At 34.3% G+C, this 11,052-nt stretch overlaps 1 pseudogene; it reads left to right on the forward strand.

The window, feature by feature from the left end:
• The first annotated feature begins 4,056 nt into the window (after positions 1–4,056).
• LOC143676157 (olfactory receptor 4C15-like) lies at positions 4,057–4,990 on the forward strand (annotated as a pseudogene).
• Positions 4,991–11,052: the final 6,062 nt, after the last annotated feature.

Below are 11,052 nucleotides of genomic sequence, written 5' to 3' on the forward strand. Positions count from 1 at the left end.
TTAATTCTTATTTAACTGTTTGGTAAAATCCACCCATGAAGCCATCTAGTCCTTGCATTTTCTTTGTTATGAGGTTTAAGATTACTGATTCAGTGTATTTACTAATTAAAGGTCTGTTGAGAATTTCTAGTTCTTCTTGAGTCAGTTTTAGTAATTTATGAAGTTCTAGGAATTTGCCCACTTAATTAGATCATCTAATGTTTTGGTTGCAATTGCTCATAGTGCCCTCTTGTAATTCTCTTCATTTCTATAAGGATAGCATTAAGGTTCTAAATTTCAGGTTTTATTTAATTAATTAATTTACTTATTTATTTTACATGGGCAGGTACTTGGAAATGAACCTGGGTATCCAGCAGGGCAAGTGAGAATTCTGCCACTGAACCACCATTGCACACCCCAAATTTCAGGTTTTATTTTAATTATTCTTCTCCTTTTTTTGAGGCCAGTCTATTTTACTGGTATATAGTGATTGACAGTTATTGCTAATATTTTTTAGAAGTCAACTTTTCATTTTAAAATTCTCTCTATTGAGTTTATATTTTCCCTTTCATTAATCTTTGCTTTAATTTTTGTTTGTGTTTTCCTTATGTTCTCTTTGGAATTCATTTGATGTTTTTTCTAGTTCCACAAGCTGTGAGTTAAGGTCACTGATTTAAGAACTTTCTTGTTTCCTTTGTATGGGGGTATGGGAAACTGGAATAGTTTACACCAGTATCTTTGTCTTCTCATTCCAAAATCTATCCTTTTTTGCATCTGGTTTATATCATTCAACATAATGTATTCAAGGTTCAATGATGTAGTGGCATTTATCAAAGCTTCATTCTTTTTTACAGCTAAATAATATTCCATTGTGTGTATATACCAAATTTTTTTACCTATTCATCTAATGATGTACACTTGGGCTGTTTCCACCTTTGCACTCTTGTGAATAATTATACTATGAGCATTGGGGTACATTTAGTGTCCCTATTTTTCAATTCTTTTGAGTATGTACCAGAAGGGCTTATAACCTTTTAGGTAGCAGAAACTGAATAATTACCTTCATTTTTCTTTGTAGTAAACTTTTGATTTTTGAATAATTTTAAATTTACAGAAAAATAGCAAAAATATTATGAGTTCTATTATTCCTTACTCATATTTCCCTGTTGTTAACATCTTACACCACCATGACTATACTTGTCAAACTATGAAACAAAGCTTGTTATGTTATTATTAGCTAAACTACAAAGTTTATTCATAGGTCACTAGTTTTTCCACTACTGTAAATTTTCTGTTTCAGATTCCCATATAAGATAATATATTATCTTCAAAACAGTTACCATGTAAGTGACTTAAAATCATAAATATACTCATCATTGTCGAAATTTTACAATTAATTTTATCAATTGTTTTTCTTGAAAAAAGTAGGAGTTTCATTCAATTGCATCTAATGGCTATTTTTTCCAAGTGTATATTTCTCTTAGAAATTTCCAGACAAGGTAAATGAAGTGCTTAAGAAAGTTTTAACATTTAGATTAATAAAGATTCTTAATCTTTGTCCCTGTCTCCCACTCTGTTTGGTTTTCTTTGAGCAAATAATCTACAGTATTAGGAGTGGATACCTATGGGTGTGATGGCCACAGTAATTTTGTCAGGAATTATTAAGTTCATTTAAGAGTGCTGTGTATTTAAGAATTGCATTTAAACTCTGACAAAACAAAATATTTTACATTTATAAATTAAAGGACGAGAAAACCCCTTAGTTATGTTGATGGTGAGGCAGGTTTACCAATGTTTGCTCAGTGTCAATGATTCTGGGGACTCATTCTCCCCATTCATTGTGACATTCTGCATTTCTCACTACATAAATACTTTAATGTATGTTGTCTCATTTGATTCTTAGATAGGCACTATCAATTGGCATTTTTATTATACCCAATTTGCAGAAGGGGAAATTGAGGCTTTTAGTAATTTAAGAAACATGTTCCCAGAAACACAGCTGAGTAGAAGAAACTGGATTTGAATCCAGGTCTCTACAAATCCAGACTGTATGCTTTTATTCATTTCACTTCTGTCTGTCCTCTTTGACCCTAGGCTAAGTTGACCACCACTGGATTACATATTTATAGTTTTTGCATTTGAATAAATCATTGATGATGGGCCCAATGGCTTTATTGGGTTAGTTTTATACTCTTGTTTTCTGGATGCATGCTTGCAGCTGGATATGGAGTTCATAGTTCAGATAAATTTCTCAAAGACCAAGAACCCTAGGAACATAATCAAAGTGGTTGCTTTAAAGCAAGCAAACAGGCAGTATAAATAAAATATTATTTATACTTATAAACTGTATATTTATTGGTTTTGTTAAGTATTGTAAATTGTTTTTTAATTATAAGTGATAGTAATAAAACCACATTTTTAATAATTCTTAAAATATATCTTACAATCTTTTATTCATCTATTTAGTAAATGCATAATTGCGTAAGCTATTTAACTGCTAATTTTCTGTTATATGTGCAGGTGAAAACACAATGATCCATCAAAACTGAGAAAATTAAAGTCAAAGTTGAAGTAAGTATCTGGATGACTCATAGAAAAGTTTCCTAAGGAAATGACAGATGGCATTTTTTTTTCACATGGGCAGGCACCAGAAATCGAACCCAGGTCTCTGGCATGGCAGGCCACTGAGCCATTTTGCCACCCAAGATAGATAGATGGCTGTTTAAGTAAAAGAATAATAACTTCACCTTATAAGCACACTCTATTTATAAGGAATGCTATCATTCTTTTTAATTGGACCATCACAATCCTGTGATATGTATAGGTAAGCTTTATATGAATATCTCAACTTTACAATAAAGTCATATTAGTTGGAAACATATGCCTTGGAGATTTGTACTTTATCAGTTTGGGCCACATAATAGAAATAATTTGAGATAATTAAGCCTCAAGATTTTGGCTTATAGTTACCATGTTTCTTCTCCTTTACCTATGTAGTTGTTGCAAATTTGTATACATAAGTGATGGGACTATTACTTGCTGATTCTAAGTTGCTATTACCTTCAACAATGTGCCTCATTCATAAATGAACAACAGAATCAGAAGACTGTAACCTTTAAAGTTGGTGGAAACTGTAGAAAATAAATATCCCCACCTCTTCTTCTTTTGATCCAGTGGAAAGGATCTGGTATTACAGCCAGAAGTTCTGTGCTAAAATGCCAGATGTACCATCTATTATTTTGTAACCAAAGCCTCTCAAACATGAGTGTCCTAGAAATTAAATGGGGACAATATAATATAACATTAACTGTTCCCTAGACATAGGCACTGCTAAATTGCTTTTATTATTTTAATTAGTAGGCAATATTAGAGAACAATGTGAAATAGAGATTTTTAGTTTTATATGGTTCAGTTCTCATTTAAAATGATGGATAAAAACAAAAGAAACTAAGTACTTAGAACATAGTTGTTATATATGAAGCTTACACTGAGGCATTCTACCCATACTTTATCATAAGGGATGAATCAGTTCATCTCAAAGGCCCTATCCAATTCAGACTTTTAAAGAATTGTTTGGAACAGTTGGCATAATTTGTAAGTGCCTTTTAAACTGTATGCTATTCCTTCTGTTTGTAGATAATGCTGCCTCCTGATCAGGGGTGCAAATATTGGACATGAAAGTCACCCCTGATCTCATTAGGATAATAAATTGCAGTTATTCCTTCTTCAGAGGTTGGATGTGGCTTCAGAAATTCTCAGCTATTCACACCAGGAAGTCTCAACTAAATGGACAGATTCGGCTTTTGAGACAAAAGCTATTTGTCCCCCACACTGAAACCCTAACTATTGTAAAGTAAGTAATATGCTATCTCCACCTGAATTCTGTCTAATGTCTGACAATTTTTTAGTTCAAATTGATAAAAGAAAAACTTGGCATAATGTTGCACATGGATATGGAAACACAAATCTGCTGATGCCTATGATACTATCATGAACTGATTTGAGATAAATTTCTCTTTCTCCTAATTCAGATTCTACATGTTCACTGTGGTATCTTTTACCCTTTCCTCTGAACTCATGCAAAACCAAAGCTTTGTTTCTGAGTTCATCCTTCTGGGGCTTTCCCAGAATCCAAAGGTTCAGAAAATAGTATTTGTTATATTTTTGTTTGGCTACCTTGCAATCATTGGGGGCAATTTGTTAATTGTGGTAACTAATATCTGCAGCCTGGCACTCCTGGGCTCCCCCATGTACTTTTTTCTGGCTTTTCTGTCCTTTCTGGATGACTGCTTTTCTTCTGTCATTGCCCCAAAGATGATTGCAGACTCCCTGTATGATAGGAAATCCATCTCCTTCCAGGGGTGCATGACCCAGTGTTTGCTGAACACTTCTTTGCTGGGGTGGAGGTGATTGCCCTCACAGCTATGGCTTATGACCACTATGTGTCCATTTGCAAGCCCTTTCACTACCTTTCCATCATAAACTGCAATCTCTGTGGCATTCTAATAGAAGCAGCTTGGACAGGAGGTTCCTGCATTCTATGATAAAAATTTCCTTTACTCTTCAGTTGCCTTTTTGTGGCCCTAATGTCATTGATCATTTCATGTGTGACTTAAACTCTTTGTTGGAGCTTGCCTGCACTGAAACTCACATCCTTGGCCTTTTGGTTGTTGCCAACAGTGGGTTTATCTGCATCATAAACTTCACCTTGTTGTTTGTGTCCTATGGTGTAATCTTGCTGTCTTTGAGAACTCATAGCTCTGAAGGATGGCAGAAAGCTCTCTCCACCTGTGGATCTCACATGGCTGTGGTAATCTTGTTCTTTGTCCTATGTACAATTATGCAAGCAAGACCTCCATATGCTTTCTCCTTTGACAAAATTGTGGCAATATTTTGCACCATCCTAACTCCCTTGCTCAATCCTTTGATTTACACCTTCAGGAATAAAGAGATAAAAAATGCCATGAGAAAAGTGTGGAACAGATTGGTGGTAGATTTTGAGGAAAACTAAAACAGTACCATTTTGAAAACCTTTTAAATTGAGGAAAGAAATCAAAATGGCCTTAGAAAAAGTCCATTTTGTGATGACGAACTTGTAAGGCAGGAGAAATATGATGAAATAAAAAGTATTAATGCATGGATCAGGGAAGGATGTTTCCACCCCTAGATCACTCATCAGTTCTGAGTTGGAAACAGTATCTATAGATAAAAATGAAAGGAAATTGAATTTTATGCTTACTTAGAATCTAATCATGAAAAAAGAAAGAAACAAAGAAAGAACTGAAAGAGTAGAAACAAATTACCTCTCAGATGGCTTGCCACCCATACCATGTTTTGACAAACCTTGAATATTTGGAGAAGACAAAAACTTCTTAGAGTTTAGGAAGAGAAATTTCCTGAAACTCATTTAAATAAGAAAGCTCTTTTAGGGTACTGAACCAAATGAATATAAAGGAAAATCAAGCAGAGCTCCCCAAAGGCAGAGGTAGGGCATTCTCAGAACCTCAACTGCAGGTACTGTGACATACAAATGTGAATAGTTGTTATGTAGTTAATGATTTTATCTTGAGATATGTAATACATCCAATTCAATTGTGAAGAGGTTGAGTATATCCTTTCATTCTGCCATACTATATATGAGTAAGTTCTAAGTATAAACATAATAACTCACTTGATAGTGTTATTGATTTATTAAAGGATTTCTAATTAGTCAGAACAAGGGAGATTATTTCAAACTCACATTAAAATTAATTCCAGATCACTTGGGATCATTATTGAAAAACATAGTTCAGAATAAAGATGCTAAGTTCCTTAACTTTAATGATAATCTAAACAGCAAAGAGAAACTTTTTTTGACTGTTAGTTTTCTATTCTCATTTCAAAAAGCATCCCCACATTTTCCTTCTGCATCTGCACCCATCTCTTGCTGGGTGGGTTCTATCAGCACTCTATGTTATTCCCACTTAAAGGGTTCCAGTAGACAACCCCACCTTAAATGGGTGGAGACACATCTCCATGGAAAACATCTAATTAAAAGTTACCACTCATGGTTAGACATTACTACCTACCATGACTTGCAAACCCCAACAAAAACTATTCCAGCTAATCCAAAAGAACATTTAGGATGATCTATAAGATTGTACAAAGGTTCCATGCATGAAATAACTTTCCAGAAACTTACAAACTTCATATGGGTCCCTGGACCTGGTAAGTCCTGTAATGCAGAGGGGTCAACCTCTCCAGAATATCAACTAGCTCCATTCCCCATCCTATATTATTGAAAGCTCCTTCCAACATGAAAAATTTAAAATGAGCATAGCCCAAATACTCCTAAAGAGTGGGAGAAAGATTAAAATATGGTGGATTTATACAGAGAATGTAGTGTTTAATGAATGAGTATGACTGTTGAATCATTATGTTGAAATTCCTTTATTTTCCAGTACCTCTTAGTTTCCAGCAGCTAGAAGTTAAATCCTAACATTGTGCAATCATAACCCATGCCAAACTCAGAAATCTTTTCTACAACTAATTGCGATGTGCATTGAAGTTTCTTGCTTTTTGTGTATATGTTATTTTTCACAAAAAAGAAGAAAAGTGGATTGGATGACTAATATATGTATATATATATATATAGATGTATGAATATAAATATATATATACATATAAATATATATATATATATACATATAAATATATATATATATATATTACTTCTAGCCTCCAGTATTCTGGAGAACCTAGAAGGAAAAACCTGAGATGATGGAATGGCAGCCCATGACAAAGTCTGGGATTTATTCTTTAACTAATTGTTGAAGGGTGCCTTGAAAATTATTGCTTTTTTCTTTCTTTGATTTGCATATATGTCATATAATACAATAAAAAAAGCTTAAAAAAGTTTTCACTCACAATTGGGTGGACCACATCTCCATGGAAACAATCAAAAAGATCACACCCAGTAACAGTGAATGAGAATTAAAGACTGTGGCTTTTTCTGGGGTACATGACAGTTTCAAACAGGTACACCATGGAATTTTATTTTGATGAAATTATAAAAAATAATTAAAATTGTACAAATGAGAATAGATTGACTCAAAAGTTTTTATGAGTGAAAATTTGACAAGTTAAATGGATTTTAAAACGATAGCATTTTATATCAATGCATTTTTAATGTGAATTTAATACTGCTAAAAAGCACAATTGCATTGTGAGTTTCCTTTAGTTGCAAGGAAAAAGGCTTTTAACAATCCAGAATCAAAATGAGGTAATATAGTAGAGGATGATTGCATTATATCCATACGGTACATATATACATATATGTAAAGAATATCTGTATGGGAAAATTCTTAAATACTTTTTTAAAATTATGTTTTAATAGAAACACAAATTTCAAGAAAACAAAGCCTGTAGAAAGTGATAGAAGAATCATGTGTATGAAAACACATACAGGGTATATAAAGATGAAAAATGGTACATGAGTTTGGATCCTTAGGATGTAAAACACAAAATCATGTGTCTGGTATGAGTTATAGATGATTTCACATATGTGTTAATTCCATTCAATAATGCTAAACTCAGTGGCTTATTAAAACTTCTCATATATCCTGAATGACAATGAAGTTAATATTTTGGACATCATGATCCAAAGTTGGAAAAATAATTTCTTCTTAAAGTACAATCCAACCAAGATACCAAGGAGGATAGGAATAATGAATGAAAACTGGTATCCATATCAATAAATGTTTTCCTGAAGAGGAATATTCATATTTGATAGATTTTAATTATATAGGAATATTGCTTTTCAGTTATTCAGATGCAGCATTTACACACATAAAGATTACATACCTATACATATGTTTGTATTTGTACAATTTTCATATGAAATAAAACTTTTAAGATATTTAATTGACTGCTCAAAATCATACAATGAAGTCAATAGTGCTCAAATATTTGCAGAGAGCACAATTAATTTTCTTTTGTTTTTGTTTTTACCCTGCAAAACCTTGGTTTCACCTAGGAAGTCCCCATGGTCAAAGCATGGGCATCAACATAAAAAAATCAAGTTTCCCATGTGATTATAATGCATAAAATCTTTCATGATAGCTGAGTTCATCAATTAAAACTATAAAGTTGTAACTGAGAATCCAGGTTCACTGATTTCACCAAATCACTTGCAAATAAAATGTTTCTACATCTATTGTGGCTCTGCAACTGATTAGCAGTGTCACCAAGTTCATTCTGTTTGGATTGACATAGGATGTTTTATAGGAGGAAATAAGATTTGTGATCTTCTTGTCTCTCTACCTTGCAACTCTGGTGAATTTATTTATATTATGATGGTTATCAAATATAGTTGGATGCTTAGCAGCCCCATGTTCTATTTCATTTTCTAGTTATCCTTTGCTGATGCTTGTGTTTCTACAAACATGGCTCCTAGTTTGATATAGATGTTGTATATGAGAAGAAATTTAACTCCATGTATGGACATCTGACCCAGATCTTTGCACTTTATTTTGTTGCATGCATGGAGATATTTTTACTCATCCTCCCATCATTTTATCATTACCCCTGAAATACAAAACCATCATGAACAGATGGGTCTGTATACTTTTCTTGGCTCTAATACTAATCATCACTATTTTTGAGATATACAGCCTTCATTGAAATTTCCTTGCATGGTCGTATTTTTCATAAATTAACATTTTTTTTTGGTTAACCAGAGTATATAAGGAAGGAAAAAAATCCCTCTTACTTTTCCTTGTATATACCTCATTTTTGTTCCATATATATTCACACACACATGACTTTCAACCATATTTTCAGTGAAAAAGAGAGTGGCTGTGTTATGCACTCTTGGGACCTTACTCCACCTTCTGGTTTATACGCTGAAGAGTTCAGAAGTTAAAAACGCTAAGGGAAAGTTTTGGTGTAAAAAACCAACTTGAGGCAGCACAGTGAAAGATTCCACTTGCTAAGCTGTAACTGTTTTTAAAAATTGACTAATAGAAAAAATTTCTCATTCTGATGTAGAAATGATAATCCTCTCTCAATTGGAATGTTGGGGAAATAAGCATAATGAGAATAATGCCCAAGACCATTTTATTTTGGGCCAATGACACATAGAGTGATAGAATATCAAGTGCAGCAGGAGTTATGGCAACCAATGTCCAAACCTCATATTTACTGTCTACATTGCAGATTGTAACCAAACCCTTCTGTGACAGCAATTTTGCCTGTATCTTTTGTACATTATTATCACTTTTTTTGCTCTCCCCCATGTTTCTTTCTCAAATTTAATAATCTGTGCTGATTTCTGACTCATGCATTTTGTTGACAAATCAGTTCTGACACTACTGAATCTGCATCATAAGTTCTGGCTCAAAATTCAGCCCAAAGTCATTCCAGGAAACTTCTGAGCCTAAAGAACCACAAATATCAGGTAATTAAGCCATTAGTTGATGCTCATCCTTTTGGCAACATACTTAAATGTGGCCAGCCAACCTCCTCCTGAACTTGTATGGGGTTATAGTTTGTATTAGCTAGGGTTCTCTAGAGAAACAGAATCAGCAGGAGATATTTGTAAACATAAAAATTTTAAAAGTGTCTGATGCAACTATAGGGATGCAAGAGTCCAAGAGCAGGCTGTAAACTGGAAGCTCCAATGAAGGTCCTCAACAAACTCTCAAGAGAGACTGGCTAGCTGAAGCAGAAACAGTGATTGTCTCTTCTGAATCTTCCTTAAAAGCCTTTTGGTAATTAGATTAAGTATCATCCATGGCAGAAGACACTCCCCTTAGCTGATTGCAATAGTCGATGCAGTCAACACGGTCATGATTTAAGTCCATCTAATGTCCTCATGGCAACAGACAGGCCAGTTCTTACCCAAGAACACAACTGACCAAGTTAACACATGAACCTGAACATCACAGTCCATGACTTGCACACTTGATAACTATACACAACACCTCAAACTTTACCTAATCTCTAAATACAACACAATAACAGGTACATCTTTCCTCATCTAACAATGATAAACTGTCCTGTATACAACTGGAAATGCATTAAATCTCTCCAGAATGGGGTGAAAGTCCTTGGGTAATATTCACTCTTAAACTTGATATTCTACAACTTAAGTAGTATAACATGAACAAAATAGCTTATGTCATATGATAAAGTGGTAAAAATAAAGAATAAAACAAAAATATTTGATTTAAGCATAAATTCATAGATACTAATTAAAAAGCAAGAAAAAATAGTCATAACATTACATTCCTCCTTTCTGCAATATGATCATGTGATCATAGTTAATATTTGTAACTATCTTCTTCCACTACCCATTCCATGTCCCCAATGCCCTAAGCAAGCAATTCAGTCAACTGTGGTGCTTTGCCTAGTGGGTGACCCAAATCTTCATTCCTGAAGTTTAAGAGCCATCAGTAGTTCTGCTTAGATTCAGTTGTCAGAGTTTTCCATTGATTTTAATCATAGGGCATGGTAGTACTAAGAAATGACCAAGGGGATCTCCTATACTCCAGGAAAACTCTTCTCTTACTCCATTGTGTACTTGCATCTGTATTTACCCCAATAGTCAGGGTCAATCATCCAAGCCAGCAAAATAATCCCCTTCTGGGTTTCTTGGTCCAGGGACAGAAGTGATCCAAGTGGCAGTCTTAGGTTCCAGTTCAATAGAATCATTGTTCTTTCTCCTGGTGGGAGTGCTCCACCTTCTGGAATTAAAACCCATCTATCAGGAGAGGGGAGGAGCGAAGATGGCCACTTAGCAAGGTGTGGGATTTCATTCATCCTCCAGAACAGCTATTAAATAACCAGGAACAGTACAGAACAACTCCTGGGGCCATGTGAGTGACAAGACATGCAGCGTATCCCAGTCTGGACCAACTGGACTGACTGTGAGCCCACCCAGAACCATGAGTTACCAAGCCACAGTGGCTGGTACCCCTCCCCCACAGATTGCTTCCCAGAGGGGAAAGGAAAGAGACTTTACCAGCAGCAGGGGCTGAGTGTAACTAAGCTTCAAGTGTGGAAGTAATTTACAAATTCTGATGAATAAAAATA

The sequence above is a fragment of the Tamandua tetradactyla genome, chromosome 3, assembly GCF_023851605.1.
Source record: "Tamandua tetradactyla isolate mTamTet1 chromosome 3, mTamTet1.pri, whole genome shotgun sequence".
NCBI classification, from domain to species: domain Eukaryota; kingdom Metazoa; phylum Chordata; class Mammalia; order Pilosa; family Myrmecophagidae; genus Tamandua; species Tamandua tetradactyla.